This window comes from Calypte anna, chromosome 2 (assembly GCF_003957555.1).
Source record: "Calypte anna isolate BGI_N300 chromosome 2, bCalAnn1_v1.p, whole genome shotgun sequence".
Classification (NCBI taxonomy): Eukaryota; Metazoa; Chordata; class Aves; order Apodiformes; family Trochilidae; genus Calypte; species Calypte anna.
The window spans coordinates 72,295,703-72,314,896 of NC_044245.1; positions in this window are offsets into that span (position 1 = coordinate 72,295,703).

Consider the following 19,194-nt stretch of genomic DNA (forward strand, 5'->3'; position numbering starts at 1 on the left):
ACTACATATGAGCCTCAGTAGGCTCACAGGTACCAGGTAACTACAACCGATATTTGATCTGAATAAGCTCTATAGAAACCTAAGTCCAAGTGAACACAATCTCTATCATAAAAATCAAAGTAATTTAAAACTGCGTTAAAACAATAGTAACAAAATTCCCTTGACTGGTGGTTTTTTATGATGCAATGAAGGCAGATTTTTTTTTTTTGCTCTATATTCCCCTTTATGAACTCACATCTTTTTCCCTTTTCAAGTATTTTATAAGTGGTATAAGTAATTTTATATTTATTTTTATGTTATAGAACAGTATAATATAAATTCTGGTCTGTTTTCCTGAATTAAGAGACTGAATGCATACACACATGAAAATAATCTTCCACTTGGACAGAATTACTGGGTGCATTAGAATTTCTCAAGCATTCTACCGAAAAAGCTAATGAATAGTCATGTACTATTACAGAGACAAACTTAACACAAAGTTTTTGTCTGTTGTAAACTTTACTGAAAGGAATGAAAGGAAAGAATTATAAACCAGTAATAACTTTAAGAGAACTATTATTTTCTTATAAAATAGTTAAATTTAACAAAATAAAATCTGGGGTTTAAATGCCAGCATATGTGCAATGCTGGTGCTATGTATACAACTACATTAAAAAACATTTAACACACTGAATGATCCACATTGCTAAAACTTCAACAGTTGTTATTTTACATATACAGAATGTGTCAAGTGTTACTGATATAATCAAACTCATAAAACTGTTTAAATATCATTCTAAAATGGATACATGAACCATTAGTTGTCACTAGTTTTAAAAAATGTATTATCAAAAACTTATTGAATTTGTTCACTTTTATCAGTTACTACTTCTCCCTGCACATCGTCTCTGTTGCATTCATCAGTGGTTTGACTCAATGAGATCAAGGGTCTTTTCAAATCTAAATTATTTCATGATTCTGTGGGTTAACATATATGCAGGGAGGAGCAAAAAAATTAAATATGTAAGTTAAAAACGTAGTGGGATAACATTGTTAAATAATATTCATTCTAATTCTCCTCAAATGTATTTCTGCTACCCTCTGGACAGTCAAAAGTTATCCTTTGAACTGAAAAAAAACACCTAAAAATGTCTCCAGAAACAAACTCCAATTTACTCTTTTTTGTTTTTGTCTTGAACTTAGGTGATGGGAAGACAAGAAAACTTCAACAGCTAGTAAATAGAGATGCCTCATTCTAGTTTACCAAAACTCATCACATTCTTAGGAAGTAAATATGAGGGACAAAATTACTCTCCAATTTAAATAGTACTATTGAACTTCATTCTAAACATGCAAAGGTTGGTGAGACACCAGCACAGATTGCACAGAAAGATTGTGGATGCCCCCTCAAGGTGAGGCCAGGTTGGATGGGGCTTTGATCCAACTGGTCTAGTGGGAAGTTTCCTTGCCTATGGAAAGGGTTTTGGAACTAGATGATCTTTTAGGTCCCTTCTACAGCAAACCATTCTATGATTCTATGATTATGATTTTATGATCTGTATAGTTACCCATGTAAGCAGTTATCTGCATGCTATCTGAAGGTATACCAGATAATATTCTTTCCAGCTTAGATTGATGACCTTCTAGTTGACTTACTGATGCTTTTAAAAGCTATCACATTGGTGACTGCAACAGATTCTCTAACAAAAAAGTGCAAGACCCTGTCATTCACATGGCAAGGCACAGAGATTTACTTATATATAAAGCCCATCATCATTATAAAACTGATTGCACTATGATAAGCATTAGTAAAAGCAGTAGTGCTAGACAGACCTGTTGCTTCTAAAGAATGAAATGAGGAAGATAGATTAATGAAAACTGTAAGCAGCAGTCAGTAAATCCGAAGAGCAGGTTCTTCAGAGAGTACACACAAACCTTATTTTAGAACTATCAGCATTGCAAATGGAAGAGGGTCATTTCTTTAATATAAAGTGGAATGCTTTAGTATTTCCATGCTCCATTCCTTTGTTAATTCTGTTAGTACATACACTAAATAGCACTAAAAAAACAACACATGGCATCAGCTTGCTTCCAAAAATTTTTCTCCTTCTCTCAGAGCATACACCATCATTTTTTTGTGTGTTTCTGTGCATCAAAGATAATAATAGAACTATATCAGCTTGAATTTTAACTTGGATAACTCAAATACAGCAGGAAAAAGTCTACACTCAAACAGAAATTTAAATGTATTCTAACTCCCGTTGATTGACAGTGGGTTTAATTTCCCCCCTGCCCACATCCACACATATAAAATGTTAACTCTGAACATAAATTTAAAATTACTTAAAATTATATAATTATATAATCAAAGTCTAAGAACCTCAGTTCCTGCTAAAAACTCTGAAGTGAGTCCTTTTAAGAAAGAGCGTAATTCTCAGCTTTTTGGTTTTTATCTCATATACAAATATATCTATATAATTTTAAATATAATTACAATAAATACTTAAAAGAAATAATGAAAGCTTAAAAAATCTTGACTTATCCTAAGCTGTTTTCAGTATTTTCTCTTCCAAAAGGTTTTGGAAAGATTTGTTTCTGTTCCTAATTGTAAAAAATTTCTAATTCAATATTTACTATGGAGTGGGAACTAAATGCCAAGTATGGGTAAAATATAATTTTTAATTTTTAACTCTTACCCTGCATCAGAGAAGGAAAAGAGAGCCCAGCACTGAAAAAAGAAATCTCTTGATCTTTTGTATAAAGGAACACATTTTATAAAGCTTAAACAAACTGTTTAGAAAGATATCTTAGGCTTTACTTATTCACCAGTGAATGATACTAGAACCGACTATATTTTCTCAAAGCCATGTCTCCACTTCCATAGCCTCCCCAGATACTAATTATTATTGCTGCAGATTCATCTAGCATGGAGCATCTACCTGTTTCTGAAAGCTCGCTGGCCTGTTCCAACATAATGTAGTGTGGAGACAAAAGAAAAAAGGCAAGTTAGGAGGCCCTTTTTAAATTGCCTAAGATACAGTAGGCCTGACATCTATATTAATTACACTGGAAAATATTTTGCAATTTTTTAATGACCTTTAGCACTAAGTGCTGTAAACTTGCTTTAAGTGTAAAAAGAATAATTTTCAAGTCATCTGGAATTCCATATTTGTCCAAATTGTTTGTCTCTCAGTCTCAATTAAAACTTGTGTCCTAGACCTCTGATGCTCTAGAACTAGGAGACTAGCATGCTGTACAGTGTAGTGTGCCCATAGCTGTAGAGGACTTGAAACCAGATAGAAGACTTTTTCCAGCCTTGCAGTGCTCATGGGAAAACAGGCCAACCATTTCTGTAACTATCATTTTATTAGAAGTGGTGAATTCTTTTGGAAGGGCATGGACCTGATGGAGCAGGTCCAGGGGAGGGCTATGAAAATGATCAGGGAGCTGAAATGCCTCTCCTGTGGAGACAGGCTGAGGGAGCTGGGGTTGTTCTGCCTGGAGAAAAGAAGGTTCTGGGAGAGCCTACAGTGACCTTACAATATCTGAAGAGGGACAGCAGGAACTGTTTGCAAGGGCCTGTAGTGATAGGACAAGGGGCAAAGGTTTTAAATTACAGTAGGTTTAGACAAGGTGTCAGGAAAACGTTCTTTACAATGAGGGCAGTGGAAAAACAGAACAGGTTGCCCAGGGAGGTAGCTGAGGCCCCATCCCTGGAGATATTCATGGTGAAGCTTGACAAGGCTCTGAACAACTTGGCCTAGTTCAGGGTGTCTCTGCTTGCTGCAGGGGTGTTGGAGTGAATGACCTTTAGAAGACCTTCCAACCCTAATGACTCTATGATTCTATGATTCTGGCACTTTGTCCCCTATTATGCAGGGGAAACAGGCTGGAGATCCTACCTGTAAATACTGTAAAATACAGATTTTCCAAATTACAGCTGGAAAAATACTTTTGTTGTATGCTGGCTGCATGCTTCCAACTTGAGCAATCAGGTTGTTCTACACAGTTCTGCTGCCTATCAGCTGTAGCAGGAGCAATATCCAGTTAAAAACATCTGAAAAGTGTCAGAAAAAAGGAAAGGTACACAGATAGCTTAGTTATCCAGTGAAGCTTACCAGAGTACACCAGTAGAGTAAGGAGCAAACACCCTGCTAACTTGAAACTTGTTTTTGTTATTCAGTTATGAGAAAAACAGCATTAACACAGACAATGTTTAGTACTAATTATGCTGTAACATTTTGAACAAGAAAACCATTCTGTTTCAAATATATTATTAGCGTTGAGTAAGACAAGGTTTTATAGTCTTAAACAAGCTACAAAAACATGAAATCATTTTGAATACATTCAAAACAAAATTACTGTGCTTACAATAATTTAACCCTTGAGATAGAAATTGTTTTCTAGTTTTCCATTCAAATAAGCCCCAAGAAGATTCACAGGCATATGCTACAGCTTGAGAGTCAACTCTTATGAGAAAAAAAAATCAAAATAAAGTAATGTCTTTAGAGAAGAATCCATGAAAACAGTTAATCTTTCTTTAATTAAACTAGTTTGGTTTCAAAAAGCAGGGAGACAAACAACAGACTTCAACAAAAGCAGGTTTTTTATGTAAACAGATGACACAGATATAGACTATATAGATTCTCCAGTACTTATACAAATAATATCGAAGGTGAGACCTGTCTGGGCGTAAACCATGACAGCATGGTGTAATTTGATATGGCCAATCAAACTACAATTTGGATCTGTTGCTCTGGCTATGATCCCTCTCAGCTTCTTCATAGAATCATAGCTTGGTTTGGAACATACCTTAAAAATCATTTAGCTCTAAGCTCCATGAGCAGGGACACCTCCCACTAGACCATCAACTAGACCAGGTTGCTCCAAGTACCATCCAACCTGACCTTGAACATTACCAAGGAGGAGGAATCCACAGCCTCCCTTACAGCAACCTGTTACAGTATCTTACTACCCTGAGAGTAAAAAATTTCCCCTTAATATCTAATCTAAATCTTGCCTCTTCTAGTTTAAAGCCATTGGCTCTTTTCCTATCACTACATGCCTTTGTAAAAAGTCCCTCCCCAGCTTTCTTGTAGGTCCCCTTCAGGTCCTGGAAGGCTCCTATTAAGATCGTCCCCGAACTTTTTCTTCTCCAGGCCGAAAAACCTCAACTCTCCCAGCCTGTCCTCAGAGGTGAGGTTCTCCAGCCCTCTGATCATCTCTGTGGCCCTACACTTTCTTGTGCACCTGAGCACTATCAAATGATGGAAATCTGAAAATTCCTTGATTTATATGCAACAACTAAAAAAATCGGTGCATGATCAATATGTTTCACATACCAAATCTCATAATAATTCAAATAAATCTCTAATAAACCTAAAAAAGAACTCTATTCTAGCTAGAAAGAAGAAAAATAGTTCTATCCCAGCTAAAATCAGGATAGTACTGAATCCTTACTTTAGAGTTACACACACTTCATTTGTTCTATCATGAAGGGTATTCTGAACGTGTCTACCTACATAATGTAATCTGCAATCAGAAAACAAAAACAAAATCCTGTTTAGACCTGGATTGTGCCACCTTTATTCACCTCAGAAAATTACAGTGATTTGGACTAACTGAAAAAAGTGCCATTTGCCAGATTGACAGGATTATGACCTCCTGAGAGTGAGTTGGCAAACATTCCTCAGCATTTGCAGACATGAAATTACCACCCTTAGCAAAACTTCCAGAAGACCGACTTTGCAAAAGCAAAGTGTGTTGAGATAAAAGATAGTGTGATCCTTGCCATAAGCAATTTAAAATGTATCATTGATACAAGTCACTAATACTCAGTTCAATTACAGCAGTTCATTGCTCTACCATAACAAAATAAAAGTTGGCCTGAGATATTTGGCAATGTAATCAACTGCATAATATGAAGAGCAAACAATGCACCTGAGATTCACTACTTAGCTATTTTCCTGACTTTATTAGCCTTTGAATTGCTCTAAACATGCTGTGTTGTTCATTACAGTTTTTCATCTCAACCTTTAAAAAAGTGTACTCCAACTAGTCATATAAAGCACTGACATTGAAGCCAAAAACAACGCTAAAACTTTATGAAAAATCTCCTGGGACTTTGAAACATGGAAAAGGCTTTTCCTGTTACTGTGCATTAAAGGTGATAAATTGACAGCTGTTCATATGGAAGTTTCCTGCAAAAAATTATGCTATGATGAAAAAACAATGGTATGATCACCCTACCTATACCAATGGATTGTTTCTTAAGGACAGACATCTTAAAAGCTAATACTTTATAAGTAGCCTAAAAATCTTCTAAGAAACCTAAAAATTAGCTTCTTAAGTGACGTTAAGTATCTATTTAAGCTCTTTTGAAACAGCCACTGAAAATTTACTTGTTTGAAATACTCATTTTCTGCTGAAGTTGTCAGTAGTAAAACAGCTTCCTTCTTAGTGCCTATACCAATTGCCCTCAATTTTATATATCCATGTGAAAGCTTCATGAGAAGTAGTGAAGACTCAGAGAAAAGTAGGAGTAGCAGTAGCTATGGGGCATTACCTCCTTTTTGTATCATAATGCAAAATCCTAAATAGCACTCACTGACTGATGTGCTGACGATCGAAGCTGTTATAATTGCACCCATAGACAGAACTGAGGAGCTAGCTCAGTATTTGTCAGAGACCTTCAGCTGATACAACATATCTTTAATTTTAACGTTTTCTTTTGCCTAAAGATCTACACTACTAACTAACAGTATTTATTTTTCCATTCAGTATCCCAAAAAAGTAATTTTACACATCTGGTAAGTTACGCTGAGGAAATGATAACATTTAATTCCCCAAATAGAATGTTCTCTAATTTTCTATCTTGCTATTAGTTCAAAGTATTCCTCAATGATGGAACAACAAAAAAAATCTGTAAGGCAGCCATGGTACTATAACAAAAAAAGTCCTTCATCACAGTTAGAGCAAACAATTTCAGAGTATTAAAACAAACCTAGAATAAAAAGGTGATAAATTTTAGAGTTCAGTATGAAGAAAAAGAATAGTAACTGCTTTGCACCAATGCAGACACCCTAAAAAGAAACTTTTATTTTTTTGCTCTGAGCTGTTAGTACCAACAAAGGATTTGTAACTGAAACATGATGGCAGAGAAGGAAGAGCTGCATACTCAGGAGCTTATGAAATAATTGTTTTTAATGATTCTGAAATTTATGTAGTGCATGTTAGTGAGGATATCCACAGACACATACCACTCAGAACAAGGACAAACAAAATCAAAACTTTGCCCTCCAAAACTTTGGTCCTCATTTCTTCTAGGAGAAAATATTAAAAAATAAAACCCACTGACACACAAATTTCAGGAACCATTTTAGATAATGGAAGGGTCGATATTCCATGCAGGTGTTGTTGAAGACATACTATATGCATAAATTTAGAGATTTATTTATTTATTTATTAACCACTTACAAGCATCTGAAGTGCAAGACAGTTAACTAGATACGTGGCAATTGTCAGCACAACTATGAAAATGCTGTTGCAATTTGTGCATTAGAAAACTCACACAGAAATCTCTAGCACTAACAAGGTTATCAGACTTGTAAGCAGAGTAGAAAAAAACTGGGCTATTTTACATGTAATAGAAAATCACTGCCTTCTGCCTTAAAAATAAATTTTAAAAAACCCAGAAAAAAACAGAAAAACAACCCCAAACCAAAAAAGAAAACCAAAAAAGCCACTACCACTCTCGACATTTTGAAACACTACACATTGAGGTTTTTTGATACTGAACTCATGTACCATCTTAAAACCTACTTTGAGGTTGACAAAAAGGTCAATATTTAATCAAGTTACAATAACTGTGTCTAAATATTCCTGATTTAAAGAGAAATTTTATTCCTACAAATACAAAAGCTTTATTCCAACCATACATTGCCAAAACCTGTGGCATCTATGAATTTTAAATGTATTAATCAGGACATAATTTATATAAACTTGCCTTAAATTGGAATGCAAGCAACTAACATTGGGTAGCTAAGCATAGCATGTAAATATATTGTAACAATGTAATTGCATAGCCAGAAAAATTTAGATAGGTATGTGAGCAAAAGGGTTAAAGGCAGATGGATTCAGTTGCAGTTTTGAGGCATTCAATTAAGTTGCCAGACAAAAACAAGATGAGCAAAGGGAACGCAAATAGGCAGAACATGCTGCTGAACATGCTGGAAAAAATGATTGTCATGACAAAAGGAAACCAAGCAGGATAAGAAGACTCCCCTTCTGGGAAGGACAGCAATAGCACAAAAACATCTGGTATATGACAGAACAAAAAGGCAAGCCTATTTTGTTTCTGACTTCTTCTTCATCAAGGAGCTCTTAAGCCTGATCAGCCAGATCTCTGCAATTAAGGACAATCAAGAACCACAGCCTTCCTTACTAAATATATGCTATCACCTTTATAGTATACTAAAAGCTAATTTAGAATATATTTTTTAAAGACTGTATTTTCATATCTATTGATGAATATCAACATTGTGTAAGAACTGCCATAAGCAATAAATGTGTTGTTTATGGGAGAAGTCAGTTAAGTTCAGTTTTAAAGCTTAAAACTGACCTTATTTGTTAGTCTGCGAAAGCTCCCATCCCAAAGATATCTAATTCCTCAGGACTGAAAAGCAAAATTACAAGACAGAATCTTAGCTCTATCCTGGCCCAAAGCAGGACAGCAATAAATACATCTCTTCAGCTGTAACACATCACTGTCTTCATTACTCAAACTACTCAACTAATCAAGTTTATATTCTCAACAGAAAAATCCTGTTGGACTGACAAATGGAGTATTAATAACTTTATGGAATTCTATTGCTTATTTAAGCACTTCCAAAAATTATTTTCCTCTTAAAACCATTGCCTTTTTTATGTACTCCTCTTATGCAGTATTGTAAAGCATGTGTTTCTACTCATGTCACTATTTAGTAAATGTTACATCATTTTTGCAATATGACTGTCTCTATTGGAAAATATCATTCCAGCTGCATCACAGTTGCAGTGAATTTAAAGCCCTGTTGACAAATGCTTTGTTTCAGTCAAAACCTGCCAGGTTTCCACTAATTTCAATGGCACACCTGAAAGATAACAGTAATATTATGCGTGGCAGTTCTGAAGGTACTGTGAAGTGTTAAAATGTCATCATGACCTGCACAGCATAAAGCAGTATTGTGAATTTCTTTGTGGTAAGCATTGTGCCACTTGTTCTAGGCTCAGATGTGGATGAATTAGCCAGTTACATAAACTTCCTTACTTCACTCTGCTTCTCACTCATGGTTCAATTATAGCTGCTGTTCCCAACATGTTCTTCAATGCAATTACCTCACAAACAGAAACCAAAATTAGATTGAATGTTTCCTGCAGGTATCACTGGGCAAAATTAATACATACTGAACTCAGATGAGCTACGTGCCTTTCTTCTGAATTCAAAAGACCTTAGAACTCAGCAGGGAGCATGCAAATTATTTCAAAAGAAGCCTGCATGTTGCATAAACTGTAAGTTAAATACACTGTAAATATGAATCTACATCCTTTCTCAAGAGGCTGAGGTTCAAACAGTATTCTCATGTGACATTAATGTTTCCTTCAAAGACTTTGTCAGTATCTTCAGGCAAAACGGAGGAAGTAAAGATCTAACAGTAAGAATTTCTTTATTTTTTTAATGGTAAAAATATTTGTGTTCTGGGGAAAATAAGCCTTATTAAACATCATAAAGGAAAAGGAAATTTTCTCCAATTCATCTTAAAGTAAGTAACTGAATGTTGAAATGTGGTTATTCCTTCACATGCTAATAAGCTCAACTAAAAATGTTGGGGTTTTTTTTCTACTCTAGGCCCCTAAGCAGGTGGTTCATTTTTTTGTTTTGGTTTGGGTTTTTTTTTTTTTTTTTAGTATCTGTTAATTATCTGTTACAGTCCTTTACCTTATTTTAAATGTTCACCATGCAAAGAAATAGCTGCTGAAGTTTATTAAACTTTCTAATTAATATATTAAGATTTGTTAACAGGCCTGTGAAGATATTTTGAACATCTGGAAGGCTTTATAAAGAAAACTACAGAGCAAAAAAAAAAGTATTATAAGAGAGTAAATATAATTCAGAACTAATAGCTATCAGTTAAGATATTAAGCAGCTTCTTCTTCAACAGTTGCAGAGTTCTTAAACTATAGCTACTTCAAATTAAATAGTTGGGTTAGAGTTTCAGCAACTGTAGTATGATTATTACTACAGAAAGTCACTGGATAAGATTTTTGCACGATACATTTTAATACTTATTTACCAGATATAATGATTCATCCCCTTACCATTGAATGGTGGAGGCCTTAATGTTCAGCTGAAATTTTCTATGCAAACAGTACTTCCACTCACCTTCTTCAGGAAGGGTATAAAGCAATAAAAATCTGACTTTTATTTAACATGATACACCTGGCAGTCAGTAAGGCATTAATCTGTGTCTCAAAGCACCCACAATATGGGCAATTAAAGATTTAAGCATCATTCCATTTTGCCCATCTACCTTATAAGAGATTAATATGGAAAAGTATGCTTTTAATACAGAAATGCCTGACCTTTTCAAATTAATCAAAAAGGGAAGATATTACTTTCTGCAAATGTGTGAAAGGTTCACAGGCCAAATCCTGATTTCTGTTGTCCTCTGTAATTTTTTTGTTGTCCTTTTACTATGCCAAGACATGTAATTTCTCCCACGCTAGGCCCAGCAGCTGCATACGCAACACATAGAACATGAGTTTCAAAAACTTCTCACTGATAATATCACCATCACTTCAGATATCACTGAGAAAGCCAAGGAAGCATTTCCTAATCTTACTAGAGTGCAATAAGCTTCAATCATATTAACCTACTGTATGTAGTATGAGGAGCTAAAGAATTAAATTAATTTCAGATTAATTAAATCTGAAAGCTAAAGGCTTTCAGACTCTGAGAGAGGCAGAACATGGAGAGGTCTATTCCCTCCCATTCCCTGCCCATACTCTATAAAGGTCAGGCATATGGGCAGCCCTTCCTCTCTTCTTTTCACTCGCTCCTTGCTCTGTTGTTGCTGTTCCTCTGAGTTCCTTTAGCACCAGCTCACCACGTGCTTGTCAGAGTCCACATCTCTCAGGTGATGGGAAGAGCCATGGTCCCCCCTCCTGAGGTTGTCTTGCCACAAGGGACCCTCAGGCATCTATCTCTGCTGCCATCGAGATCAGGTTTTATATGTTTATTTATTTATTTGTGTATATTTGTATTTTTTTTCTTTATCCCTTACGTTATTGCCTTTTCCCTGTGCTAGTAAATCTGTTTACAATTTGTTTTTTCAATTTCCATCTTCAAGTCTCTAGTCTTTATTACCTTTTTATCTTTCTTTTGAAGGGGTATTAGAGAATAATTCTGTCCTTTGGTTTTTTGTCCACCTCAACTGCTAAGCCGTGATACTACTCAGGGAGAAAAAGTCAACAGGTAAAAACAGGCAGACTATTAAGTTGTCAGATGTTCAGCTAAAAGACAGTCTGACTGAGATACATAGGGTTAGAGGGATTTTCATAAAGACCTAAACTCAGAATCTTCCTTAGAAAAGCTGACGGCAGCTCAAATTAAAAGAGAATTTAATTAGTTCTACAGTACAAGTAGACTGCATTGTTTTTCAGTCATATATACAGTAGGAAAGAAACTATATACAAGATCCAGGCGTTACCTGGATACCTGGATACCACATCAGCTGTTTAGGTATCTCATTTGGATGAGACAGCTTTCTTTTGTCTGCTTACCCAGAAATGGCTGAAAAGAATTTGAAGACATTCACATAGAGACCATTGAAGTAATTACCCACATCATACCCATTACCAACATAAGCTAAGACAGACAACATTGTTAAATAACTATTTACTTCCTCTCTATTACTCAGAATGCACATGTGCAAAGTATAACCAGACCTACAGATATCACTGGTGGTATTTTTAGAGACTTTATCTAGAAGAACGTACTGTATTTGTTGAAAATACAATATTCAAGAAACAGTAGTCTTTTTTATGTAGTTAAAGACTTAAAGCCCATATGCACACCTACAAAGGAGCCCAGACAGACAATGGCACTGTAGGTAAAGCACAAAAAATATCCCATCCTGGCTGCTCTCAAACCCATCAAAGGGGCCACAAGCCCGTCAAAGGGCCATTTCCACAAGAGAAGAGGAGCACAGATGTGTGGTGGCAGGAGGGAAGCCAAATAAAGGGCTCAGAAAAAGGCCTCTTCCTGTCTTGGCCCCTCTCAGGGCCAGGAGATGCTCAGCGTCACTGTCCACTTCTGAGACACATCATGATGAGTCAAGCATATAGCACCTTGCCAGTTGAAGGAGGGTTACTGCCTAAGGGTATGGAACACATTCTGGGATTGTGTAAGACTTAGGAAATATTTGGATATGGAAATAAAGGCAGGGAGAAGGATGAATTTGGGGAGGAATGTGTGTGGGGAAAATAGTGTTAAGAGATAAAAAGGAATATTTCCTTGTAAATAAATAATTTGATCACCGGTACACCGGTCTAGCCAGATCCTTCACCTGATCAGTGCAATCCGTCCTATCTTCCAATTGAATTTCAGTATAATTCTTTTCTGGGGTGAGGGACTACATCTGTGTGCATGTGTGTTCTGGTTGGTCTGAGGGCAGTAACTGGAATCAGACTACTGGGAATGATGCATCTGCAGTGTCAGCAGCTGGAGAATCCAGGATGATTAAGTTTTAGTGCCAAAAAACATGAGCTGGCACTGCAGGTCATAAGATCCCATGTGTGCACAACACCAGCAAATGGAACAAATGAAGGTCTGAGTGCCAACAGCCAGACTGGCAGCAAAGTCTGATACACCTGCATGCCAAATTATGGAGACCAGAGGGAATGAGATCAAGTGCCAGCTGTGAGAATAGGACCAGGGGTCAGAACCCCTTGTGATCATGGTGCCATCAACTGCAACAAGTGTGTGAGTGCTAAGAAATATCAAACTGGATCAGATGGAAGGTAGGTGAAGTAGTCTGGGAGCCAAGAAGGGAGGTCTCTAAGGAGCATCAGTGGACATGGCCATCTACCAATGAGACCTGTGGCCTCTCTGTCCTTCTGGGGGTGAGATTATACAGGTGTTGGCTCCTGGGATGAGTTGAGCCCCAGCTGCTTTGGGTGAATGTGAGCATGCATGTGAGTATATGTGTGAGTTCCTTTGCACCAGGAAATGGATTTGGATTACAGTTCCAAGAACTCATATGTCCAGGTGCCAGGAACTGAGGAGACTGAATCACTAAGCCCAATGTCTGACAAGATGAGAATTGTATATATATTCTCAGTAGCAGACCTCCACCTTGCTCAAGCAGACACAGGAGGAGAATGAGACTGTTCCCTGCACACATGTAAATGCAGACCTAATTTGTGGAGGTAGCTATAGATCTGCATGTATGCATATATGTGGTGTGTATGCCTTCTGGGAATACAGTTTCAACCTCACTATTGGTTTGAGCTGAGGCATGGGGCTGTGTTACACTTTGGCCTCTCTTGGGCTGTAAGATCCAGGCTCTATTTTTCCCTGACACCTGAATACAGAGGGAAAATAAAAAACAAAAGACTTATGAAAAGTACGTTCTCTCTTCTCCCTTTGGTGTTAACAGCTTTTTAAAATGCAAAGCTACATTTCAGTACTGACAAGGAGAAAGATTAAAAAAAAAAAAAAAAAGTTATCCCAGAAATGGCTTCAATAGGGCAACATTCCATTCACATTTTAAAAACTAAAAAATTAAAAATTACATCTGCATTGCTGGAATGCAGTCATTTACTCTCTTGAAGGAAAAAGACTTTCATAGGAAAAAAACCTGTCCTGCAGACACAGATGACATTAGTCTATCACTGACCAGCTACTGTCATATACCCTGCTGAATTTATTAGTAAATTCAAAGCATCACAAGTTGCAAGGTACTTCTGAAAATTGCCTAATCCAATATCAAGCAGGGGTAGCTAGAAGAGGTTGCTTATAACTGATTCCAAGTGGCTTTTCAGTATCTTCAAGGGTGGAGAATCCACAAGCTCTCTGGGCAACCAGTTCCAGGAACTGAGTTCCATCAAAGTAAAAAAGCCTTTTTCATATTCTTGAAAGGAATTTTCCTAATTTCAGTTTGTGTGTATTGCATCTTGTCACTCAGCTGTTCTCCACTGAAAGAGAGCATCTCTATCTTCTTCTCTTGTCCACTGCATATTTAAAAATAGGTAAAATCCTCCCATGAGCCTTCTTTGTTGCAAGGGCACATTTTTGCCTTACAGTCAACTTGGTGAAAATAGGATCCTCAGGTCTTTTTTTTTCCAAATCTCCTTTCCTGGTAGCTGGTCCCCAGACTACACATGTGTGGTGTTAGTATTTCCCAGGTGCATTCCTTATCTATTGTTCAACTTCATAAGGCTTCTGTTCATCTGTGTAGGCCTCTAGCTACATTCTCTTTTTTTTTTTTTTCTATGTTATTACCTTCTAGCATACTAAATGCAAACTGGAAAAAAAGAAAGAAAATTGCAAAATGAAACAAATGCTATAGTTCCTGCTAGTTAGTCACAGCAAACTGTATATCATCTATAGTGCATGAAGATTACATGTGAAAAGGGAGCTTGGTCTTGCTTTTTGTTCTCTTTGTAATAAAGGAATCTGCATCTGATAAATGACTGTTCTTGACTCAAATTCTCAGCTTGTATTTATTCACAAGGCTCCATTGAAGACAAGGCAACTACTCTCATTTGTACCCACTAAAAATATAGCTCATTATAAGCTTCTTTACTATGTTACCCATTAAGTGTGAATGTCAATGACTTCTTTCCTAATAGGAAATTAAGCTGATGTAGATAGCCTAAATTCCTACCTGGTATACTTGGAAGTCTAAATATCATGTTTGTTCAGTAGCTTTGCTCTTTGATGGGTAATTTTCTGAACCATACTCCCTTGTTGCAAAGCAAGCAGATGAATAACTAGTGGAAATAAGACAATTACTTTCATGCCACCACTGTTCCCATACAATTGGTAAAAAGCAGAAAAGTTTATATGTCACAGTGAATGCTTCCTGACTAAGTCTTGTACTTTCACTGGAATATTGAAGAGAGAAAGGCAAACTAATGAACAATCAGCACTTGGTATTTCTCACATTATTTAAAAAAAAAACAAACTACCTAAAATCCAGAACCATGAAGTAAAACACATCTTATACAACAGCTATTAGAGGATTTCATTGTACAAAGTAGACAATAGCAAAGAAATTACCTCTTTAAGTCTCATTAGACTTAAATATTTTAAGTGTCTGGTAAAAGGCTACTTATAACAGCTATTTGTCACAGTCAAAAAGTATGAAACATCTTTTCTAAATGAAGTTTATTTGGGGAAAATTACCCAGGTTTCTCAATTGGACAAGCCCCCCTTTTAATATGGATACTTAGTATAATCCTCTAAGCACTATCTACAGGTTTCTTTGGTCAGACAATGAACAATTGCATCAAAATATTTTTAGTGAGGTTCAAAAAGCACAAAACAAGATAGAAACTACTCATGAAAATTAACTACAAGTAGTTAAATGTGAGTGACAGACAAGGGAAAAAAGTATTGCTTCTCAAGGATGAACAAGACTAACACAAAGAACAAGTGACAGCCAGATACCATCAATATAAATCTGGACAAGCCTTCGAAATATCAATACGGTGACTGTAGGAACTCAAGAAGCTCTGAGGAAATCTTAGTAAACTTTTAAGTGCTACACTGCTTTCTGAAAGATGAAGCTTTGCTTATTACAGATAGCTGATATTGCCAACAGATAAAAATATTAAAGGTACCTTCTGAAACAAAAATTTCCGTTTTATACAAGGTTAATATTTAGTCAAAAAGTCAACTTGCAACAGTGTGAATTACTTACACTATTTCAATACATTTATTGAAAATAAACCACTGATCCAATCTTAAAATAATAGTAGAAAATTGAGAATTTTTTTATTCTTCTATTTAATAGGAACAAGTAGGGCTATAGAAGATTAGAAAAAAAACAAGTGTAATGCCTGTGTATGAAAAGGTAAAAGAAGAAATAAATAAAGAAAAAGCAACCTGCTTTTAAATTAAAGGAACCTTGTGAGACACATAGCAGATTATCAATGAATGTTGAAAGGTAAAAGACAACTGAAATCAAATAGGGATGCAGTAAAGCCAAATGGTACTCAACCTTCTTGCAATAAGATAAGAACTCCTCTTAAAATAATGGACAAGAGACTGCATATGTCTTTATTTTAAGCAGGGATTTTGACATGAGCTCATATGACATTCTCATATGCAAATTAATGAAATATAATATGGATAGAAGAATCGTTTTTTATAGTCTGTAACTCTCTCTTGTAATGTAAGGATTAAGCATAACTCCTCAGAAGATCTATCTTGAGTCTGGTTATGTGTAGTGTTTCAAGTAATGATTTGGCTGGTGAAATAAATGCTATATACATCAAATTCACAGCTTATGATAAAAGTTGTGGTTTGTAAGCATACTGGAGATCCATATGAGAATTTATAATAACCGCACCCCATTTCTTTTTTATCACTGACAAACGGACCGAGACGAAAGCAAAGAGTATGAGACAATAAAGACAAGGTAGGGTACACCATGTAGGTAGAAAAAACCCTCATAAAACTCATGCAAAATCATAAAACTCAATGTTACTCAAAGATAGAGAGGAAAGACTTAAAATACTGCTACAATACTCTCCAAGGATCAGAGATTAGATTTATGTCATAAGATTTATAATGTAGTTGTTATCAAGTGGATTTGCAGTAACAATGAAAATGTCTCCTAATAATAGGAGAGGAAAAATTTCCCTCCAAATAACTTTAAGATGCAGTTTGGTGTGCTTTTGACAGGCAATGGTTCAAAATCATAATTTTTTACCAAAATCACAATATATTTTGCAGCCATACATACTCATTTATATTCCCTGTATAAGGATGCACATGCTCAAAAAATAAAGAAATTGACATTTTAAAATTGTTTTCTATACCTTTATAGATACACACACATTTTCCTGGTTTAACTCTCCATGCCCATTGGCAGCTCCCATCTGATGCCTACAGCTTTGACTATTGTTGCAAGACGAACCTCTCTTAGGGCACAGCACTCCAAGGTCCAACAGGTGTTCCAGCAGAAGTGCACAAAGAGTGCTGAGTCTGTTGCCCTCAGGACTGGTTAGCCTGGCTCAGTGCTACTGCTCCAAATTCCAGTGAACTCTCTGCTGGCTAGCTCAGGAGTGAGCTGAGCCTGTGCTTCAAGCCTCACCTTTTATTGGCCCCCTAATCCTGCTCATGTGCAGTTGGGGCCCATCCTAATCAGACACAGGTGGGCCTAACACAAGCTCATGCCCACTGCCTGGTAATTAGTGGCACCTGGTTGCCTCATTTCACTACAGACTATGACCTTGTTAGTCAAGCAGTGATGCTAACAAAGCAGTGTCCACCCTGTCCCTGTCCCCTGTCTTTGCTTGTTGGTTCCATGCAAATGTTATTTGGGTGGTTACAAATTTATTTAGTATTTACAAATTCTATAAGATTCCTCCCTAATTCCTCTTTCATTCATAAGTTCACTTCAACTTAATTTTTCGCACAATTGACTTAAAATAATCACTAGTTTTCTGCTAAAAAAGTCACTGAAAATGGTACAGAGATCATGTATATTATTTAGGAAAAATAGTCAATCACTGACCTTCAACATTAATAAGTCATATTTGTTCTCAGGTTTTTACAAATGGGAAGAACTATGAGATTTTTTGTTTTAATTTCTTTTGTTTTTATTACTGAAGTGACAGGTTCCCATCACAGGGTGATTTCTAATTTAACCAACAGAACGTAACATTGGGATTTTTTTCCTTTAATATTATTATCACTAATAGAATTTGCTATAATTTCAGAAACAAGTTAGAACTCTTCTTCCAAATCAGTTGAAGCCATTTTTCAGTCAAAATAGGATGATTACAGTTTTGTTTTATTTTGCCTTGTTTTTAAAAATAAGAATGTTTTGTATTCAATCTTATTTCTGAGTACTTTTTTTAGTGTTTTGAAACATATCTGGAAGTAAACCTCTGTATTATAAATGAGCTTACTCTTAACCAATATGAAAATGATTTTTTTAAATTTCACACTATCTCATGTCACTTAGAAAAAATGTTTTTTGTACTTTCACACCCTTATTATGAATAATGCAAAGTCAGTTAATAGAAATTGTTCTGAATTATGAATTAGAACCAAATTAAAAATGTATAATTACAGAAAAACAACAAATGCTTGTTTTAAATTCCCCTTCCAGACAGGTAACCATTTTTAACTTCATATGTTACCCACATTTGATCTATATCTTTATTCTTATGGCTAATGAGGAACAAATTACTTATTACTCATAACTGACACTAAGTACCCACTCTTGCACAAAAGAAGAATATTACAATTTACATTTAAATGAGATTTGAAATGTTAATGAACAGAGACAGTATTCTAATTATCCATAAAAATACATAAAATTAAGGTGAACTTTAGTATATGAATTACTTAAGGATCATACTCTGTCTTCACCTACTGGAGAATAGTGAAGAACAGTTCAGTATTTGTTTGATAATTCTGAATAATTGGGGGTCAAGAATAGGGAAACAAAGCCACTGTGTGTTTAATATTACTCGGTAGAATAGACATGGTTTATTTTTATCTTACACATTCAAAAACAGCTTAGAAATATGCCTCAAAGACAATTATTGTTTTCTGTGAGTTTAGGCAGAGCCTCAGATTTAGGATGTGGTTCTTCCCAGGGTCAGTTGGGCCCAGATGGATAATTTTGGCCTCTATATCCAATTGCAATATTTAATTTCCACTTGTCTATGGAATGTTTTGGTTTGCTTGCTTTTGTTGAGTCTTATTTTTGGGTTTATCTTGGTTTTGCGGATCCTTTTTTGGGTGCTGTGTTTTGTTGTTGTTTTTTTTTTACATAGTTTTAATTTAAATTTTTTTTGGCATCAATTCTTTGAACCATCAACAATACAAAAAATAACCCTGAAACAAGACTCCTAGGACAACAATTTGTGCCATGATAAAATTTCTTGGGTTTCTTACTAAATTTTTTTTTTAAATAAGCAGTACCATATTTG